Source organism: Mastigoproctus giganteus, chromosome 9 (genome assembly GCF_048544385.1).
Source record: "Mastigoproctus giganteus isolate SK-2022 chromosome 9, ASM4854438v1, whole genome shotgun sequence".
NCBI classification, from domain to species: Eukaryota; Metazoa; Arthropoda; class Arachnida; order Uropygi; family Thelyphonidae; genus Mastigoproctus; species Mastigoproctus giganteus.
This window is the reverse complement of record NC_143583.1, coordinates 4,665,070-4,687,957: the sequence shown is the minus strand read 5'-3', so window position 1 is coordinate 4,687,957 and position 22,888 is coordinate 4,665,070. Positions and strand designations below refer to the sequence as shown.

At 40.1% G+C, this 22,888-nt stretch overlaps 1 protein-coding gene across 1 annotated transcript in view; it reads left to right on the top strand.

Moving 5' to 3' along the window:
* Positions 1-22,888, top strand: part of beta-Man (beta-mannosidase) — a 249,878-nt gene that overhangs the window by 179,568 nt on the left and 47,422 nt on the right. The window lies entirely within an intron of this gene.

Below are 22,888 nucleotides of genomic sequence, written 5' to 3'. Positions count from 1 at the left end.
CAGGGTAAAACAAGCAAAAGCTGATTATAAGAAACCACTAGGAAAGAAAGCTATGATCAGGGATAGGGAGTTCTTTTTGATAGAATACAAAACAAAAGAATACAGATAGATGCACTATTTGATTGCATGAGAAGGTCTATAGAAAGCCTGTAAGAAATGGCAGATGAATTAAACAGCTACTTCTCAATGATATTTGCAGTCAAAAGCAGTCTCATACGTCTGGGAGATGTTAAGATATTGACATAAAATAAGTGATATAATGATCGCAGAAAAAAAACATTTGTTAGAAAAGCTACTAATGTATTTTGTGAACAGTCTTGACAGTTTCTGTGTCATGTCTCCTCCTCCCAATTTTAATAAACCTACAGCAACTTCATCTTCACTCGGGGCTTTCTGATTCTTCATTTTCTTCAATGCATGTTCTACCTCATCAGGAAGGATATCTGTTATGTCGTATGTGTTGCTAACTTGTGATCCATTTTCCTCACTGCTTGCATCATTTCCTCACTCCTTGTATAATTCTTTATAGCCGCCTTTTCCTATTTGAATTATACCTTCTCTGTTATTTATAAGGCGCATTATAGCCTTAGTTGCTAATGTGCCAATAAAATTCAGATGTTATTTATAAGTACACCATCACTATTCTTCAGTTTCAGTATCATTTGTACTTCTGTATTACTGCTCATGACTGCTGATTTTAGTCCTTTGTTTTCCCTTAATGCTTGTTCTACTTTTCTTGTGTTATATCTTTTTATATCCTTTCTAATGACTTTGCATAACTCAGTATACTCAATTTTGTCCTTGTCAATGTTTATCTGCTCTTCATTTCTCATCTTCAGTTCATCATGGCAAATGTTTCTTGACAAATTTTTCTTCTTTGGATTTCATTTAACCTGTAGGTTTCTCGGGCTTTATCATTTTCAGAAAATTATTGTTGTTTTCCTCATCGATATCTTGGTCCTGAGAGGTCATCAGAAGCTCAAACTTGTTCTTAACTTCCAATACATAATGCCTTTTCTCCTCTTCTGTTATCTCAAAAACCTTTGTATTATTTATTCAAGTCAGTTTTGTCCTTTACTTTCTTTTCTGACGTCTATATCAAGTGTGCACTTTACCATTCTGTGATCACTTCCAACATTTACCTTGTTCAGGACGGTAACATCGTTCACAATATATCATCTGTTAGTGAGGATGAAGTCTATTTCATTAGTTGTTAATCCATTTGGGCTCTTCCATGTCCACTTTCTGTTTACCCTTTACTTGAGAAAAGTGTTCATTATTGACATCCCTCAAGATTCTGCAAATTCCACAAGTTTTTCACCTCTTTCATTTCTTTTGCAATTCCAAGATTTCCTATAGTTTCCCTTTCTGCACTGTTTTGTCTCTTTCCAACCTTAGCATTTAAGTCCCCCATAATAAGGGTGTAGTGAGTTTTCTGTTCATCTATAAGTCTCTCAATTTCAATGTACATTTCTTCAACTTCTTCATCATCATGGTTCAATGTTGGTGCTTATATCATTATAACCTTTAGTTTCCTGAGTAGTAGTAGTCTTGACACCCTTTAGCTTCCTGAGTAGTAGTAGTAGTAGTAGTCTTGACACCCTTAGCGATGTAGTTTTGTTTGAATTCCAAAAAAGCCAACTCCACCTTTGCCCTTTTCGCTGTTTCCATTGGTGTACAGCAGATTTCCACTTAATAAACTTATAAGTAATTCATTTCTTCTTCTTGTTTCAGCCAAGCCAATGACATTCCAATTCCCATTTTTTAATTCCTTTTCCAGTTCTAATATCCTGTCTTCATCATTGATGAGCAATCTTATGTTGTAACGGGCCAAGTTCAGTATTCAAAAAAACTTCAAGTACATATTCCTTTTACTGAACTCTTTCCCTTAATTTAGTCTCCCCACCCCCATTATTCTCTTAAATGTGCCTTTATTTAACTATTCGTTTTTTGTATCCACTGTTTTCAGGCTATCCACTCTGCTGACATATCTTTATTTACATGTGTAACTTAATTTATATTGTTTCAGACAACATGTTGGTTATGCTGTGCAGCCAATGATGTTTGCCATTTTTTCTTTATTTTATTTTACTTTCTTTCTTTTTTTGGTATTATTATTTTTTACAATTTACTAATTAGTTTTAATTTAAATATATATATTTCATTGTAAAAGCCCAAAATCCAGTAAATTATGGGATTTACCAATTTGCTTTAATGTCCAAACATCAGGCTTTTACCAAAGAAAATTGGTAAAAGTCTGAAACATGAAGCCCAAAATATCAGTAAATGTTCCACATCAATGATTCAATTTACTTTTCTAATTTTAAAAAAAGACATGAGGAGTATATTATGTGCTATCACTGCATGGTTGAATATAGTGAATTCAGTATATAGTGAATATGTAACAACATAGACAATCTTGCAGGGATAGCAAATATATCCTCCCATGCCCTTGCTTAAAAATTGGAAAGCACATAAACCAGGAAATTATCATTGCTTCCCTTTTCGCACACTTGCCCTTTTTTAAAAGAAAAGAATAATCAGACAAAGGCAAGCAATGAGGACGAGAGTTGCCGGTGCAGACGTGCCTTTCTGCTGCTCTTGGAACAGAGAAGTTTTTTCTGATTTATTTCTGCTTTATTAGTTTAAATTGACATATTAACTTATTTTCTAGAGTAGTTATTCCTGTTTACGGTACTAAAGTTTAAAGTAACTCAGATAGAGATTTTGTAGGTATTAAGAGATTTTGTAGGTATTACTTAGTATTGGAAAAGGTATCAAATCCACGTGTTTACCGTTCGTAAATAGCCGCCATTGTTATGGGAAAATTAATCAATAAAATCTATTAATCTTGTCGAACTTCATTGGCAATTAAATTGTAATTTCAATTATACATATAACCACTTAGGTTACGTAACATAAATAATTAGTAACAATAAATAATTAATACATAACTTGATACGGAAGTTATACAAAGGGACTTCATAGATAACACTCGTTACTGAAACATAAATATTTCGTAGATAACACTCGTTACTGAAACATAAATATTTCGTAGATAGCACTCGTAGATTTCGTAGATAACACTCGTTACTGAAACATAAATATAGCATTATAACTGTGTTAGGATACAAGTTTAGGATCTAATTTTGTACTGAAATTGAAATTTTATTGAAAGTAAATCAAAACCATGATTCAAACCAGAGCAGCAAAGCAAAAGGCTCAAGCTAATGGGAATGCTGTGGCTCAGTGGAGAACTGAGGGGGGCAGTTGCCCTCTGAATCACAGCCTTTTAAGATGCACTATTTGTTTGATGTTTGTGGAGCAGTCAGGTATGGGACATGATACTGCGATGGGGGATGTCTTTGTATGTGTGCGATGCAAGGAGTGTAAGGAAATCAGGCGACAACTCAGCGTTGTTATGGGCCTATATGAGAGCTTGAAGGACAGGGTGGATGCCCTCGAAGGATTACAAGTGAGGGGCCCATCAAGCTCTCAGCTGCCCACACCAATGCCAGAGCTTGCACTTGGTCATCGCGCAACACATCGGCAATCCCCAAGGCAGAATGCGCTGGTCCCAAAGGAACAAGTAGTTGTTGGTGACTCTATTGTCAGGGGAAATGGGAAACAGGCATTGTAAAAAGGATAGGTGGAACAGGACCAGGGATATCTGCCAGGGGCAAAGGTTGATGACATTGTAGAGTAGATATCATCTTTTAAGGGCACAAAAGGTGATATAGTTGTACACGTTGGCACTAATGATATTAAGAGTAGGAGACCGGCAGATTTACTTAACAAGTACAGGTCACTGATGAAAAAAAGCCGTGAATTAGGGTTGAATTTGGGCTGCAATTCTGCCCAGACACGATAGGAGGGAGTATATGAAGAGAGCCCTGTTGATCAATTCGGCCCTGGAAAGATTGTGCAGGGCTCAAGGGGTTGAATTTTTTTCAGCCTGGTCTGTACTTGTTAACAGGAGAGACTGCTTCTACAGGGATGGAATACACTTAAATAGAAAGGGTGCAAGAATGTTTGCTGATGCTATCGAGGCAGTGTTAGGTGGGTCGGAAAACTGCTAGATTGGGGGGATACAAGGACTAATAGATTAACAGTAGCCACTGGCAGAGGAGAAAGTGATTCTTGCACTCCTTCTATTAGAATGAGCAGCAGCCTGGAAAATAAGATGCAGGATATTTCAGAGACTGCTGGGAATCATGGGGGTACAAGTGAACACATGGGTTGTGTTAGGGTGGCTAAGAGGAAGAGCAGGTGTATGTATACTTGCATATACACCAATGCTAGGAGTTTAGTAAATAAATTTGATGAATTTGAGGTATTGCTCAAAACATCAAAGGCAGATATTGTTGGGATTTCAGAGACATGGTGTCATACAGATATAAGGAATGCAGAACTGGAATTTGGGGAGTACAATGTCTACAGAAAGGATAGGCAGGATAGGAAGGGAGGAGGTGTTATGCTATTAGTTAAGAAACACATAAAATCCAAGGAAGTGAAGCCAGTCGACATCACTGGACAGTGCAGTGTCGAGTCAGTTTGGTGTGACGTAAGCATTGGGAGATCAAAATTGAGAGTAGGAGTGTGCTATAGGCCTAATGACTCTGATGAGTATAATAAGAAACTGTACAGAGAAATAGAGTGGGCCAGTAAATCAGAGTCGCTTATAATGGGGGATTTTAATTTCCCAGATATTGACTGGAATTTGGGGGCTGGTCACTCACACACTAGCAAGGCTTTTGTGGATTTATTGGATGATTGTTTTCTACATCAGCATGTTCGGGAGGCAACTAGAGGGAGTAATACTCTTGATTTGATTATCAGTAGTGATTCTTCATGCATTAAGAATCTGCAGGTAAATGAACCACTAGGTGGCAGTGATCACAGTGTTCTGAAATGGGAGTTACTCAAAGAGGTAACTACCATTAGGGGTAAAGGGAAGGGGTATTGCTTTCGTAAAGGCGACTACGATGGACTGAGACAGTATTTAAATTCTATACAGTGGGATCAACTGATGATGCTACCAACAGCAAATTCAAAATGGGAAGCATTCAAAGAACTTATCTTGGAAGCTACAAGGCTTTACATACCAACTAAGAAATATCGTTCAAGGTTTAGGCCTAAATGGATGTCAGATGAACTAATGAGGCATATGGCAGAGAAGAAAAATGCATGGGATACATACAAATTAACACGTTACACAGAAGCCTATGATAGATACAAGTTGATCCAAGTTACAAAGGAGATTAGGCAGGCGAAGGCAGATTACGAGAGATCCTTGGCAAGGGATGCGAAGAAAAACAGCCAAGAGTTCTTTACTTATGTACACTCTAGAAGGAAGGGGATGAATCAGATTGTTCCACTTGATATCGATGGGTCAACTGTTGATGACCCTGCTCAGGTAGCTAACAAACTAAATGAATATTTTGCATCGACATTCACACATGAGGAGTTATTCAGCGAGGGGAATGCCAGAGGTGTATTCAACTCTAGCAGTAAGCTAAAGAATCTTGTAATAACTGAGAGTCAAGTGGAGGAGAAATTGTTGAAGATAAACACAAGAAAGGCACCTGGGGTTGATGGGATCTATCCAGTTATATTAAAGGAGGCAGCAAAGGAAGTAAGCAAAGCCTTAGCCATAATTATGAGAGCTTCCATGGACTCAGGGGAGGTACCCATGGACTGGAGAAGTGCAAATGTGACCCCAATTCACAAGGGAGGATCAAAGGCTGACACAAGTAATTATAGACCTGTGAGTTTAACTTCTGTTCCTGGAAAATTAATGGAGGCACTGGTTAAAGAAGCACTGTAGGATCATCTAGACAAGACTTCAGTTATAACTCGGACACAGCATGGTTTTGTTAAGGGGAAGTCTTGCCTGACCAATTTGATTGGATACTATGATGCAGTCACAAAAGAACTGGATGCAGGGAATAACTTTGATATTATATACTTGGATCTTAGAAAGGCTTTTGATACTGTTGCACATGGAAGACTGCTGCATAAATTGGCGCAGTGTGGCATTGGAGGCAAATTGCTGCTATGGATAAAGGGGTGGTTGAGGGGGAGAAGACAGAGAGTGGTAATTAATGGACACTGCTCATCATGGACTAATGTTATTAGTGGGGTCCCTCAGGGTTTAGTATTGGGTCCTTTATTGTTTTCTGTATTTATAAATGATATTGATGATGGTATATCAAGCTTAATTAGCATTAGCATTAGCATTAGCAGAGGCATATGATGCAAGAAAGCAAGCTTATTCAGCATCAGCCAAAAAAAAAAAAAAAAAAAAAAAAACACCCACTCCCATTTCACCCCTCCGTTCGTTCGAAATACCTGTCCAGTTGAGCTTTAAATTTGTTTAGGCTATCAACTTCAACAACAAGTGATGGAAGTCGGTTCCACCAACCAACCACCCGCTGGCCAAAGGCAAATTTCCGCACATCTATCCGACATCCGTCCTTCCTCAATTTGAATTTATGCCCTCTGAGGTGATTATTCTGAGAAAGATGAAGAATCCCATTGGCATTGAGCATGCTCAAACCATTCAAAGCCTTATACACCTCTATCAGATCACCTCGCCGGTGCCTAGTCTCCAGACTCTGTAATTTGCAAAACTTAAGCCTTTCTTCGTAAGAGCAACCCTTTGTTCCATTTACTAATCTTGTTGCCCTTCTCTGTACCCGTTCCAGCAGCTCTACATCCTTCTTGAAATGAGGCCTCCAGACCTGTATACAGTACTCAAGATGTGGCCTTACCATTGCCTTATACAAGGGAATAATCACCTCCTTATCCCTGCTAGAAAAATTCCTGTATATCATTGACAAGACACCATGCGCTACTCTTGCAGCTCGTCTGCACTGCTCAGAGAACTTCATATCTGCCTGCACAATTACCCCCAGGTCCTTTTCATTCTCCACCACTGTCAGTGTAGTACCGCAGAGTTGATACGTTGCTCTGGGGTTACTGTTTCCCATATGCAGCACTTTACATTTGTCGATGTTAAACCTCATTTGCCACCTCTCAGCCCATCTGTTCAACCTTTCCAGATCCTGTTGCAGCAGCATAGCATCAGTATTGTCCTTAACGACCCTGCCAACCTTTGTATCATCTGCAAACTTGGACATTAAACTTGATATCCCATCATCAATATCATTCATAAACACCGAAAACAACAACGGACCCAACACTGAACCTTGAGGAACTCCACTAATAACATTAGTCCACGTTGAGCAGTGTCCATTGATTACCACTCTCTGTCTTCTGCCACTCAACCATCCCCTTATCCATAGCAGCAATTTGCCTCCAATGCCACACTGCTCCAATTTGTGCAGCAGTCTTCCATGTGCAACAGTATCAAAAGCCTTTCTAAGATCCAAATATATAATATCAAAGTTATTCCCTGCATCCAGTTCTTTTGTGACTACATCATAGTATCCAATCAAATTGGTCAGGCAAGACCTGCCCTTAACAAAACCATGCTGCGTCTGAGCTATAACTGAATTCTTGTCTAGATGATCCTGCAGTGCTTCTTTAACCAGTGCCTCCATTAATTTACCTGGAACAGAAGTTAAACTAACAGGTCTATAATTACTTGTGTCAGCCTTTGATCCTCCTTTGTGAATTGGGGTTACATTTGCACATCTCCAGTCTATGGGCACCTCCCCTGAGTCCAAAGAAGCTCTCATAATTATGGCTAGGGGTTTGCATACTTCCTTTGCTGCCTCCTTTAATATAACTGGATAGATCCCATCCACCCCAGGTGCCTTTTTTATGTTTATCCTCAACAATCTCTCCTCCACTTTCCTCTCAGTTATTACAAAATCATCCAGCTCACTGCCAATGTTTACTTTACCTACATCATTCTCCTTCCTGAATAACTCCTCATGCGTGAATGTAGATGCAAAATACTCGTTTAGATTGTTAGCCACCTGAGCAGGATCCTCAACTGTTGAACCATCAATATCCAGTGGACCAATCTGATTCATCCCTTTCCTTTTCGAGTTCAAGTATGTAAAAAACTCTTTTCTGTTTTTCTTTGCATCCTTTGCCAAGGATTTTTCATAGTCTGCCTTTGCCTGCCTAATCTCCTTTGTGACTTGGTTACAGACCAACTTATATCTATCATAGGCTTCCATGTCACCCGTTAATTTGTATGTATCCCATGCATTTTTCTTCTCCGCCACATGTCTCATTAGCTCATCTGACAACCATTTAGGCCTAAACCTTGAACAATATTTCTTAGTTGGTATGTAAAGCCTGGTAGCCTCCAAGATTAGTTCCTTGAATGCTTCCCATTTTGAGTTTGCTGTTGGTAACATCATCAGTTGGTCCCACTGTATAGAATTTAAATACTGTCTCAGACCATCATAGTCGCCTTTACGAAAACAAAAACCCTTCCCTTTACCTCTGATGGTAGTTACCTCCTTGAGTAAATCCCACTTCAACACACTGTGATCACTGCCACCTAGTGGTTCATTTATCTGCAGGTTCTTAATGCATGAAGAATCACTACTGATAATCAGATCAAGAGTATTGCTCCCTCTTGTTGCCTCACGAACATGCTGATGTAGAAAACAATCATCCAATAAATCCACAAAAGCCTTGCTAGTGTGCGAGTGACCAACCCACAAATTCCAGTCAATATCTGGGAAATTAAAGTCCCCCATTATAAGACTCTCAGATTTACTGGCCCACTCTATTTCCCTGTACAATATCTTATTATACTCATCAGAGTCATTAGGCCTATAGCACACTCCTACTCTCAATTTTGATTTCCCTATGCTTATGTCGCACCAAACTGACTCGACACTGCCCTGTCCATCGATGTCGACTGGCTTCACTTCCTTGGACTTTATGTGTTTCTTAATTAATAGCATAACCCCTCCTCCCCTCCTGTCCTGTCTATCCTTTCTATACACATTGTATTCCCCAAATTCCAGTTCCGCATTACTTATATCTGTGTGACACCACGTCTCTGATATCCCAACAATATCTGCCTTTGATGTTTTGAGCAATACCTCAAATTCATCAAATTTATTTACCAAACTCCTAGCATTGGTGTACACGCAGGTATACATGCACCTGTTTCTATTCTTAGCTACCCTAACACAACCCATGTGTTTACTTGTACCGCAATGACTACCAGCAGTCTCTGAAATATCCTGCATCTTGTTTTTCAGACTTCTGCTCATTTCAATAGAAGCAGTGCAAGAATCACTTCCACCTCTGCCAGTGGCTACTGTTAATCCATTAGTCTTTGTCTCCCCCCAAGCTAGCAGTTTTCCGACCCACCTAACACTGCCTCGATAGCATCAGCAAATATTCTTGCACCCTTTCTATTTAAGTGTATCCCATCCCTGTAGAAGCAATCTCTCCTGTTAACAAGTACAGTCCAGGCTGAAAAAAATTCTACCCCTTGAGCCTTGCACAATCCCTCCAGGGCCGAATTGATCGACAAGGCTCTCATCATATACTCCCTCCTATCGTGTCTGGGCAGAATTGCAGACACTTTCAAGTTCAACCCTAATTCACGGCTTTTTTTCAACAGTGACCTGTACTTGCTAAGTAATTCCGCCGGTCTCCTACTCTTAATATCATTAGTGCCAACGTGTACAACTATATCACCTTTTGTGCCCTTAAAAGATGATATCCGCTCTACAACGTCATCAACCTTTGCCCCTGGCAGACATACCCTGGTCCTATTCCACCTATCCTTTTTACAAAGTATGTTCCCCATTTCCCTGACAATAGAGTCACCAACAACTACTAGTTCCTGTGGGACCAGCGCATTCTGCCTAGGGGGCTGCTTCTGTGTTGCCTGATGACCAAGTGCAAGCTCTGGCGTTGATGTGGGCAGCTGAGAGCTTGATGGGCCCCTCAATTTATTTCCTTCGAGGGCATCCACCCTGTCCTTCAAGCTCTCATAAAGGCCCATAACAACGCTGAGTTGTCGCCTGATTTCCTTGCACTCCTTACATCGTGCACACACAAAGACATCCCCCTTGGCAGTATCATGTCCCGTACCCGACTGCTCCGCAAACATCAAGCAAACAGTATGTTATATATATATTTTTTTCGGTATCTAGTGTTTTCTACGAGTTCCCTTTATACAACTTCCGTATCACGTGTAATGTCCAAGTTTGCAGATGATACAAAGGTTGGCAGGGTTGTCAAGGACACTACTGACACTATGCTGCTGCAACAGGATCTGGAAAGGTTGAGCAGATGGGCTGAGAGGTGGCAAATGAAGTTTAACATTGACAAATGTAAAGTACTACATATGGGAAACAGCAACCCCAGAGCAACGTATCAACTCTGTGGTACTACACTGACAGTGGTAGAGAATGAAAGGGACCTGGGGGTGGTTGTGCAGGCAGATATGATCTCTGAGAAGTGCAGATGGGCTGCAAGAGTAGCTCATGGTGTATTGTCAATGATATATAGGAATTTTTCTAGCAGGGATAAGGAGGTGATTATTCCCTTGTATAAGGCAATGGTCAGGCCACACCTAGAGTACGGTATACAGGCCTGGAGGCCTCATTTCAAGAAGGATGTAGAGCTGCTGGAACAAGTACAGAGAAGGGCAACAAGATTAGTGAATGGAACAAAGGGGTGCTCTTACGAAGAAAGGCTTAAGTTTTGCGAATTACAGTGTCTGGAGACTAGGCACCAGCGAGGTGATCTGATAGAGGTGTACAAAGCCTTGAATGGTCTGAGCATGCTCAATGCTGATGGGATTCTTCCTCTTGCTCAGAATAATCACCTGAGAGGGCATAAATTCAAATTGAGGAAAGACAGATGTAGGATAGATGTGCGGAAATTTGCCTTTAACCAGCGGGTGGTTGGTAGGTGGAACAGACTTCCATCCCTTGTCGTGGAAGTTGATAGCCTAAATAAGTTTAAGGCTTACCTGGACAGGTATTTCGAATGAACAGAGGGGTGAAGTGGAAGTGGTTATTTTTTATTTATTTATTTTACTTTATGTTTTTTTTTTTTTTGGCTGATGCTGCATAAGCTTGCTTTCTTGCATCAAATGCCTCTGCTAATGCTAATGATAATTTCAATACTAAGGTTTTTGTGTTAGGGTAGTAAAAATGCAAAATAAAGTGAAATGTATTGATATTTCAAGTTTGGTATCAGCTTATATGGAATTAACCAATAATAATAATAATAATAAATAAATAAATAAAAATTTTCCACATCACCCATTCATTCCCTCCTATAGGTTTGTCTAGTTCTTCCTCACATTTTATTATGAAAGTTCTCTTTTAGACAGCAAGCCATTAATTAATAGAATTAGCTCTTGATATTTTAAGGAGTCCTTATGTGCTGTAATGTAATAACTAGATCGTATGTATAGCTTAGCTTAATTTTCAGCACTCAGAGGTGAGTGCTTAAAATTAAGCTAAGCTGTACATACGATCTAGTTAATAGAATTAGTTACTTCCTTGGGTAGTCGAGACTGACAATTTGAGTACAATCAAAATTTAACTTACATTTTACTATAATGTCTCAGAGCCTTAAAGACCTCAATCAGGTTGTTTCTGAGGTGCCTTGCTAGCAGCATCTGCTAACAACAAGGCACCTCATGTTCTACAGCTGTTACCAGGCAGGTTGCCTATCTTCGGACCCTTTCAAGAAGCTTGATGGGTTTTTTTAGGATACAGCATTCCAAATGTGGCCACATTATAGCTTTATGTAAAGAGATTATCATCTTTTTATGTGCAAATGTTCAATAAATCTTTTTGGACTTGCTCTTCCCTAGCGTAAGACTTTTCATTTTGCTTTCTTAAATTAATATGACAGTGATTTTAATAATGTACTAATCAGTTTCTTGTTCATGATAACAATGTGTCTTGAGTTTCTTTTTCGAACTTTACAACTAGTCATGTAATTGATGAGCTGTATGATTAGTTATTAATGTTGCCAGAAATGTTGGTTGCATGGAATTAATTGACTATTTATTCACTTTAATAAGTTACTATTTCTGGAAGCGACCATAGCTTTAACCATCTAGCAGATGTACAAAAAAATTATAGCAATAGTGAGTGCTTGGATGCTTTTAGTTTGCCACTTAGTTTACGTGAAAAGATACACAAGAAATATTTTAAAGTAAGAAAGTTTAAACTTTATTCTTAATTCTGACACATAATATGATCAAAAATAATAATCTTGTTACAAAAAAAAATTACCAAATAAAAATACCGCCAGAAATTGTTAACAAAGCAAGCAAAAAAGGACACCAAAACTCAATAGAAAGTTACCATAGCAGTGAGTACTTTTTAGCATTTAGCATTACCATTAGTAGAGGCAAATGATGCAAAAAAGCAAGCTTATGCAGCATCAGCCAAAAAAAAAAAAAAAAAAAAAACCCTTCCACTTCACCCCTCCTTTCGTTCAAAATACCTGTCCAGCTGAGCCTTAAATTTATTTAGGCTATCAACTTCCACAACAAGGGATGGAAGTCTGTTCCGCCAACCAACTACCCGCTGGCAAAAGGCAAATTTCCGCACATCTATCCTACATCTGTCTTTCCTCAATTTGAATTTATGCCCTCTCAGGTGATTATTCTGAGCAAGAAGAGGCAGTATCCCATCAGCATTGAGCATGCTTAAACCATTCCAGGCTTTGTACACCTCTATCAGATCACCTTGCCGGTGCCTAGTCTCCAGACACTGTAATTTGCAAAACTTAAGCCTTTCTTCGTAAGAGCACCCCTTTGTTCCATTCACTAATCTTGTTGCCTTTCTCTGTACTCGTTCCAGTATCTCTACATCCTTCTTGAAATGAGGCCTCCAGATGTTTTTACAGTACTCTAGGTGTGGCCTGACCATTGCCTTATACAAGGGAATAATCACCACCTTATCCCTGCTAGAAAAATTCCTATATATCATCGACAATACACAATGAGCTACTTTTGCAGCCCTTCTGCACTGCTCAGAAAACTTCATATCTGCCTGCACAACCACCTCCAGGTCCCTTTCATTCTCTAACACTGTCACTGTAGTACCACAGAGTTTATATGTTGCTCTGGGGTTGCTGTTTCCCATAGGTAGTACTTCACATTTGTCAATGTTAAACTTCATTTGCCACCTCTCAGCCCATCTGCTCAACCTTTCCAGGTTCTGTTGCAGTAGCATAGTGTCAGTAGTGTGCTTGACAACCCTGCCAACCTTCGTATCGTCTGCAACTTGGACATTAAGCTTGATATACCATCATCAATATCATTTATAAATACAGAAAACAATAATGGACCCAATACTGAACCCTGAGGGACTCCACTAATAACATTAGTCCAAGATGAGCAGTGTCAATTGATTACCACTCTCTGTATTCTCCCCCTCAACCACCCCTTTATCCATAGCAGCAATTTGCCTCCAATGCCACACTGCTCCAATTTGTGCAGCAGTCTTCCATGTGCAACAGTATCAAAAGCCTTTCTAAGATCCAAGTATATAATATCAAAGTTATTCCCTGCATCCAGTTCTTTTGTGACTGCATCATAGTATCCAATCAAATTGGTCAGGCAAGACTTCCCCTTAACAAAACCATGCTGTGTCTTAGCTATAACTGAAGCCTTGTCTAGATGATCCTGCAGTGCTTCTTTAACCAGTGCCTCCATTAATTTTTAGGGAACAGAAGTTAAACTAACAGGTCTATAATTACATGTGTTGCCCTTTGATCCTCCTTTGTGAATTGGGGTCACATTTTCATATCTCCAGTCCATGGGTACTTCCCCTTAGTCCAAGGAAGCTCTCATAATTATGGCTAAGGGTTTGCTTACTTCCTTTGCTGCCTCCTTTAATATAACTGGATAGATCCCATCCACCTCAGGTGCCTTTCTTGTATTTATCTTTAACAATTTCCCCTCCACTTTACTCTCAGTTATTACAGTATTCTCTGGCTTACTGCCAGAGTTGAATAGACCTCTGGCATTCCCCTCGCTGGATAACTCATGTGTGAATGTCGATGCAAAATATTCATTTAATTTGTTAGCTACCTGAGCAGTATCATCAACATTTTACCCATCCATATCAAGTGGCCCAATCTGATTCATCCCCTTCCGTCTAGAGTTTACATAAGTAAAGAACTCTTTGCTGTTTTTCTTTGCATCCCTTGCCAAATATTTCTCGTAATCTGCCTTCGCCTACCTAACCTCCTTTGTAACTTGGTTACAAATCAACTTGTATCTATCATAGGCTTCTGTGTCACGTGTTAATTTGAATGTATCCCATGCATTTTTCTTCTCTGCCATATGTCTCATTAGTTCATCTGACATCCACTTAGGCCTAAACCTTGAACAATATTTCTTAGTTGGTATGTGAAGCCTAGTAGCTTCCAAGATCAGTTCTTTGAATGCTTCCTATTTTGAATTTGCTGTTGGTAACATCATCAGTTGGTCCCACTGTATAGAATTTAAATACTGTCTAAGTCCATCGTAGTCGCCTTTACGAAAGCAATAACCCTTCCCTTTACCCCTAATGGTAGTTACCTCTTTGAGTAAATCCCACTTCAGCACACTGTGATCACTGCCACCTAGTGGTTCATTTACCTGTAGATTCTTAATGCATGAAGAATCACTACTGATAATCAAATCAAGAGTATTACTCCCTCTAGTTGCCTCTCGAACATGCTGATGTAGAAAACAATCATCCAATAAATCCACAAAAGCCTTTCTAGTGTGTGAGTGACCAGCCCCCAAATTCCAGTTAATATCTGGGAAATTAAAATCCCCCATTATAAGACTCTCTGATTTACTGGCCCACTCTATTTCCCCGTACAGTTTCTTATTATACTCATCAGAATCATTACGCCTGTAGCACACTCCTACTCTCAATTTTGATCTCCCAGTGCTTATGTCACACCAAGCTGATTCGACACTGCACTGTTTAGCAATGTCGACTGGCTTCACTTCCTTTGATTTTATGTATTTCTTAACTAATAGCATAACCCCTCCTCCCTTCCTATCCTGTATATCCTTTCTGTAGATATTGTACTCCCCAAATTCCAGTTCTGCATTCCTTATATCTGTGTGACTCCACGTCTCTGAAATCCCCACAATATCTTCCTTTGATGTTTTGAGCAATACCTCAAATTCATCAAATTTATTTACTAAACTCCTAGAATTGGTGTACACGCAAGTATACATGCACCTGTTCTTTTTCTTAGCTACCCTAACACAACCCATGTGTTTATTTGTACCCCAATGATTCCCAGCAGTCTCTGAAATATCTTACATCTTATTTTCCAGGCTGCCACTCATTCCAATAGAAGCAGTGGAAGAATCACTTTCACCTCTCCCACTGGCTACTGTTAATCTATTAGTCCTTGTATCCCCCCAATCTAGCAGTTTGCCGACCCACCTAACACTGCCTCGATAGCATCAGCAAACATTCTTGCACTCTTTCTATTTAAGTGGATCCCATCCCTGTAGAAGCAGTCTCTCCTGTTAACGAGTACAGACCAGGCTGAAAAAAATTCTATCCCTTGAGCCTTGCACAATCTTTCCAGGGCCGAATTGATCCACAGGGCTCTCATCATATACACCCTCCTATTGTGTCTAGGCAGAATTGCAGACACTTTCAAATTCAACCCTAATTCACGGCTTTTATCAACAGTGACCTGTACTTGTTAAGTTATTCCGCCGGTCTCCTTCTCTTAATATCATTAGTGCCAATTTGTACAACTATATCACCTTTTGTGCCCTTAAAAGATGATATCCACTCTATAACGTCATCAACCTTTGCCCCTGGCAGACATACCCTGGTACTGTTCCACCTATCCTTTTTACAAAGCATGTTTCCCGTTTCCCTGACAGTAGAGTCACCAACATCTAATATTTCCTTTGGGACCAGTGCATTCTGCCTTGGGGGCTGCCGATGTGTTGCGTGATGACCAAGTGCAAGCTCTGGCATTGGTGTGGGCAGCTGAGAGCTTGATGGGCCCCTCACTTTTAATCCTTCGAGGGCATCCACCCTGTCCTTCAAGCTCTCATATAGGCCTCATATGAGTTGTCGCCTGATTTCCTTACACTCCTTGCATCTCGCACACACACCAAGACATCCCCCATGGCAGTGTCATGTCCCATACCCGACTGCTTCACAAACATCAAGCAAGTAGTGCCTTCCAGATCCTGTTGCAGCAGCATAGCGTCAGTAGCGTCCTTAACAACCCTGCCAACCTTTGTATCGTCTGCAAACTTGGACATTAAGCTTGATTATACCATCATCAATATTATTTATAAATACAGAAAACAACAATGGACCCAACATCCTGAGGGACCTGAGGGTCCCTCATCCTGAACCATGAGGGACTCTACTAATAACATTAGTCCACGATGAGCAGTGTCCATTAATTACCACTCTCTGTCTTCTGCCACTCAACCATCCCTTTATCCATAGCAACAATTTGCCAACAATGCCACACTGCTCCAATTTGTGCAGCAGTCTTCCATGTGCAATGGTATCAAAAGCCTTTCTAAGATCCAAATATATAATATCAAAGTTATTCCCTGCATCCAATTTTTTTGTGACTACATCATTGTATCCAATCAAATTGGTCAGGCAAGACTTTCCCTTAACAAAACCATGCTGTGTCTGAGCTATAACTGAATTCTTTTCAAGATGATCCTGAAGTGCATCTTTAACCAGTGTTTTCATTAATTTTCCTGGAACAGAAGTTAAACTCACAGGTCTATAATTATTTTTGACATAAATGGTACCATACCTTTTTATCACTAAATTATTTCAATTAAAAAATAATGATGTCTCGAGACCAAAAATTAATATCATACTGGAGGAATACTAAAATATGCGTACAGTACTCAAGATGTGGCCTGACCATTGCCTTATCCCTGCTGGCAAAATTCCTTTATATCATTGACAAGATACCATGAGATACTATTGCAGCCTTTTTGCACTGCTCAGAAAACTTCATATCTGATTGCACAATTACCCTTAAGTTCTTTTCATTCTCCACTACCCTGAGTGTAATAACACCCAGTTGATATGTTACTCTGGGGTTACTGTTACCCATATGCAGTACTTTTCATTTGTCAATGTGAAGTTGCCACCTCTGAGCCCATCTGCTCAACTTTTCCAGATCCTGTTTCAGTAGCATACTATCATTACTATTAACAACCCTGCCAACCTTCATATCGTCTGGAAACTTCGATATTAACCCTGATATACCTTCATTGATATCATTGATAAATACCGAAAAGAAAACTGGGCCCAACACTCACCCTGGGGAACTCTACTAATAACATTAGTCCAAGAAGAGCAGTGTCCACTCTTTGTCTTCTTCTACTCAAGCACCCTTTTATCCATTGTAACAACTTGCCCTTAAAGCCACACTGCTCCAATTTGTACAGCACTCTTCCACGTGCAATAGTATCAAAAGATTTCCTAAAATTCAAGTATATGATATCAAAATTATTTTTGGCATTCACTTCCTTTGTGATCACATCATAGTATCCAATCAAATTGGTTAGAAAATACCTCCCTTTAACAAACCCATGTTGTATTATCTAGATGATCCTGTAATGCTTCTTTAACCAGTGGTTCCATTATTGTCCCTGCAACACAAGTTAAACTAACAGGTCTATTAGTTCCTTGTGTCACCTTTTGAACCTGCTTTGTGAATTGGTGATACATTTGCACACCTTCAGTCCATGGGGATCTTCCCTGAGTCCAAAGAAGCTCTCATAATTAAGACTAAGGGTTTGCTTATTTCCTTTGGTGCCTCATTTAATATAACTGGATAGATCCCGTCCATCCCAGGTGCCTTTTTTATGTTTAACTTCAATTTCTCCTTCACTTTCCTCTCAGTTATTACAAAATCGCTTAGCTCATTGTTAGAGTTTGATAACTTCTGGCACTCCCCTCATTGAATAATTCCTTATGTGTGAATGTAGATACAAAATACTCATTCGGTTTATCGGCTAACTTAGCATGATCATCAAAAGTCAACCCATCTATGTTAAGGGGTCCAATCTGATTTATCCCTTTCCTTCTAGAGTTTACATAAGTAAAGAACTCTGCTGTTTTTCTTTACATCCTTTGACAAAGATTTCTCGTGATCTGCCTTCACCTGCCTAACGTCCTTTGTGACTTGATTACAGACTAGTTTATAACTGCCATAGGCTTCTGTGTCACCTTTATATGTATCCCATACATTTTTCTTCTCTGCCACGAGCCTCATTAATTCATCTGACCTCCATTTCGTTTTCTATGTGCCAAAGTATCAAAAGCTTTCCTAAAATCCAAGTATATGATATCAAAATTATTTTTTGCATCCAGTTCCTCTGTAACCACATCAGAGTATCCAATCAAATTTGTCAGACAAGACTTCCCCTTAACAAACCCATGCTGTGTCTGAACTATAACTGTAGTCTTGCCAACATGATTTTGCATTATTTCCTTAACCAGTGACTCCATTATTTTCCTCGGAACAGAAGTTAGATGAACATGTCTGTAATTACCCATGTCACTTTTGAACCCCCTTTATGAACTGGGGACACATTTGCACATGTCCAGTCCATTCAGACCTCCCCCGAGTCCAAGATAGCTTCCATAATTATAGCTAACGGTTTGCTTACTTCCTCTGCTGCTTCCTTTGATATATATCTGGATACATCCCATCCACCCCAGGTGCCTTTCTTATGTTCAACTTCAACAGTTTTTCCACCACTTTGCTCTCAATTATTATATGATCATCTAGCTCCCTGACAGAGTTTGATAAGCTTCTGGCCTCTACTTTCCCTACAGACCTCCTCATATGTGAATGTAGATGCAAGATACTCATTGGAACTTTGCAATCCAGCGGAATTTTTCACGAGTCCGGTAATGCTCATATTATGTGGAGATTGTCCTGTTGTATAGGGCAATGGTCAGGCCACATCTTGAGTTGCTGCATACAGGTTTGGAGCCCTCAATTTTGGGAAGGATGTGGAGCTGGTGGAATGAGTATGGAGAAGGGCAAAGAGATTGGTGAGTGGAAAAAAGGGATGCTCTTAGCATTAGCATTAGTTAGGACATATGATGCAAGCTTATTCAGCATCAGCCAAAAAAAAAAAAAAAAAAAAAAAAAACCTTCCCATTATCTTAAATTTATTTAAGCTATCAACTTCCACAACAACAAATGATGGAAATCTGTTCCAGCAATCAACTACCCGCTGGCTAAAGGCAAACTTCAGCACATCTATTCTACAACTGTCTTTCTTCAATTTGAATCTATACCCCCCCCCCTCAGGTTCTTAGTCTAAGCAAGCGGAAGTATCCTGTCAATTTAAGTTTATCCCCCCCCTTCAGTTTCATAAAACGAGCAACAGGAAGGATCTCATCAGCACTGAGTGTGCTCAAACCATTCAAGGCCTTATACACCTCAATTAGGTTGGTAGCCTAAATAAATTTAAGGCTCAGCTGGACAGGTATTTCGAACGAACGGAGCGGTGAAGTGGAAGTTTGTTTTTTTTGGCTGATGCTGCATAAGCATGCTTTCTTGCATCATATGCCTCTACTAATGCTAATGCTAAAATTAGATCACCTTATAGGTTCCTAGTCTCCAGTTGCTCCAACTTGCAGAACTTAAGCCTTTCTTTGTAAGCACACCCCTTTGTTCCTCTCACCAGTCTTGTTGTCCTTCTCTGTACTGGGGGATAATTACTCCTTGTCTCTGCCAGCAAAATTCCTATATATCATTGACAAAACTCTATGAACTGCTCTGGCATCCCATTTGCACTGCTCAGAGAACTTCATATCAGACTGCACAATTACACCCAGGTCTTTTTCATTCTTCACCTCCCTAAGTTTAGTACCACACATTTGGTACATTTCTCTTGGGTTACTACTATCTGTTGCAGTACTTTGCATTTGTCAATGTTAAACTTCAGTTGCCAACTCTCAGCCCATCTGCCTAACTTTTCTAGATCCTGTTTCAGTATCATATTGCGTTTAGTGTCATTAAAGGTCTGCCAACCTTTGTATCATCTGTAAACTTGAACATTAAGCCTTATGTTTGCCTTATTGGTCCTTGAGGTTGTCACAGACATTCTCTCAGATATGCCAGACAAGCTGTTCTTGCTACCTGGGAGTCTAAAACGCTGATGGAACTGATATTCGGGTGACACTCAAGTCAAGTGGACCCAATTTTGGCGAAGTCCGGATGGTCTGTGACAGCCAAATCCTCTGCTTGCACCTTCACGATGGTGGGACTGTTAGTAATCCTGGGTATAACCTTCATGCACAAGTACATGGTGGGTGACCACCCAGGTGTGAACCATCGTAAGCAGGGGTCGAGGTGTGCCGCCCACACCACATGGAGGAACGCCGCCCCTCTATGTTACCAGGCAGTACTAGGTGGTAGATGACTCTCATCAACCAGTGAAATACCACCACTTTGCTTATTGGAGGCTTGAAGTGGTGGAACCCATGTTTAGTCTCTAGAGCTAAGTTCCGGCCAACCCTTCCCTATCTCTTCCATCATGCAGTATGATTGATGATTTTTGAGGTTATGATGAATGTCGTGGCGAGATCCAATATTCCTTACATTTCGAGGGTACAGCTCTAAAACGGTGTTCGCAGGCCGGCCGCTAGATAGTACACCGGACCAAACCTATTGGTAACTGTCTAGGAGGCTTCCGGATCAGCTAGTGTATAATCTTGCTACCTCTACTCTGCCAGATAGTGACTGGAGGGAGTCCGAGTAGTGTGTATGCGGGGAGCATTGTCGAGGCCACGTTATGTCAAGGATCTGGGTATATTCTTACCACATGTACGCCATATCCAAAAATTTCATTACTTTATACAGCATGTCCCACCCACTTTTTCTTACTATTGAATACACTATGAATTGTCAAAATAATAGAGCAAGCTTATCTGCGAAAAGATCTAAACCTCCCAAGGACTTCCTAATTCATTTCACAAATATACGTGGTCTCAATTCTAATCTCAACGATGTCCATTTCCACTTGCAGTTTTCCAAACCCCATGTACTTTTTCTGACTGAATCTCAGTTATCAGTTGATTCAACTATTGCTCATCTCAGATGTCCAAATTATTTGCTGTATGATTCCTTTCGCCTCAAAGGTGGTACTTGTGCATATGTCCGTTCTGATATTCCCTGTCAGAGACTTGGCAATTTGGAATCTCCTCTCTTTGATCTTCTCTGGCTTAAAATATCTCTACCTCATTGTGTAAAATTCATCTGTTGTCTCTACCGTTCTCCCAACTCCACTAATCACTTGGAGCTCTTTGACTTCCTCTCTTTGCAACTCGACTTTCTCCAGCCCAACTTTCCTAACAGTGAGGTAATTTTCCTTGGTGATTTTAACGTTCACAACTCCAGCTGGTTTCCGTTTTCTAGTCACACCGACCCAGCAGGTCGAGATACTGAAGCTTTTGCAATTACTAATGACCTAGCCCAGATTGTTCATTTACCTACAAGAATACCAGACAATCCTAATCATACAGCCAATACGCTTGATCTTTTTCTCACAAACAACCCTTCTAAGTACAAGGTTGAAGTAAGAGGTCCTTTAGGCACTTCAGATCACAACTTGGTGATTGTCTCTTCTCCAATGGAACCTTTATCTCATGGCTATTCCCAACTCGTATTGTTTGGCATTACAGGAATGCAAAATGGGATGACCTGCGAGAATTCTTTTCTTCTTTTCCTTGGTCGGATTACTGTTTCAAAACTTCTGATGGCAACGGTTGCGCAGATCGTGTCAGTGAAATTATTCTTGCAGGAATGGAATCCTTTATCCCACACTCCATTTTAAAATCTCGTCCTTTATCTAAACCTTGGTTTTCCAATAAATGTGCTAAAGCTGTCCAAGAGAAGAACGTTGCATATCGTAATTGGCTTGTTTATAATTCTTCAGTTTCATTTTCTGCCTACACCAAAGCTCGCAACAATTGTAAAGCAGTTATTAATCAGTCCAAACTAGAGTTTGAACAGGCTAAGAGTAGAAAACTTGCTTCTTGCCCTAATGGTAGCCGAGCATTCTGGTCTCTTGCCAAAGCTATTGGCCGCAACTTTTGCCCATCTCTGCTCCCACCTCTGTCCAAACCAGATGGTTCTGTTGTCACTTCAGCCAAGGATAAAGCTGACCTGCTAGCATCCCATTTTTCTTCCAGCTCATGTATTAATGACCTTGGTAAAACACCTCCCACCATTCCTAACATGCTCCATTCAATGCCTCCTGTGGTCTTCCGTCAAAAGGATATCAGAAGGATTTTGATGAATCTTGATGCTACGAAAGCTCCAGGTCCTGATGGTATTTCTCCACTTGTTCTCAAAACCTGTGCTCCTGAACTTACTCCTATTCTTTGCCACCTTTTTTCACTTTCTTATTCCAAAGGTGTTTTTCCTTCTGCTTGGAAATTTGCTCATATCCAGCCAGTTCCTAAAAAGGGTGACAAATCGCTCCCATCCAATTACCGTCCCATTGCAATTACTTCTACTCTTTCTAAAGTAATGGAGAAATCAATTAACCGCCAACTTTTAAACTACCTAGAAACCTTCCATCTGATCAACGATTGCCAGTATGGATTCCGTCAGTGTCAACCCACTGGTGATATTCTGGCTTATGTTACCCATTTATGGATTAATTCAATGGAAAGGTTCGGTGAAACACAAGTAGTTGCTCTTGACATCTCAAAGGCTTTTGATCGTGTTTGGTATAAAGGTCTTCTAAACAAGCTTCCATCTTATGGTTTGCCAACTGTTTTTAGTAATTGGTTATCCAGTTTTCTCTCTGATCGCTCACTGAGGGTGATGGTAGATGGCTGTCTGTCTTCTAACTTCTCCACTAATGCCGGTGTCCCCCAAGGTTCAGTTCTTTCCCCCACTCTTTTCCTCTTGTATA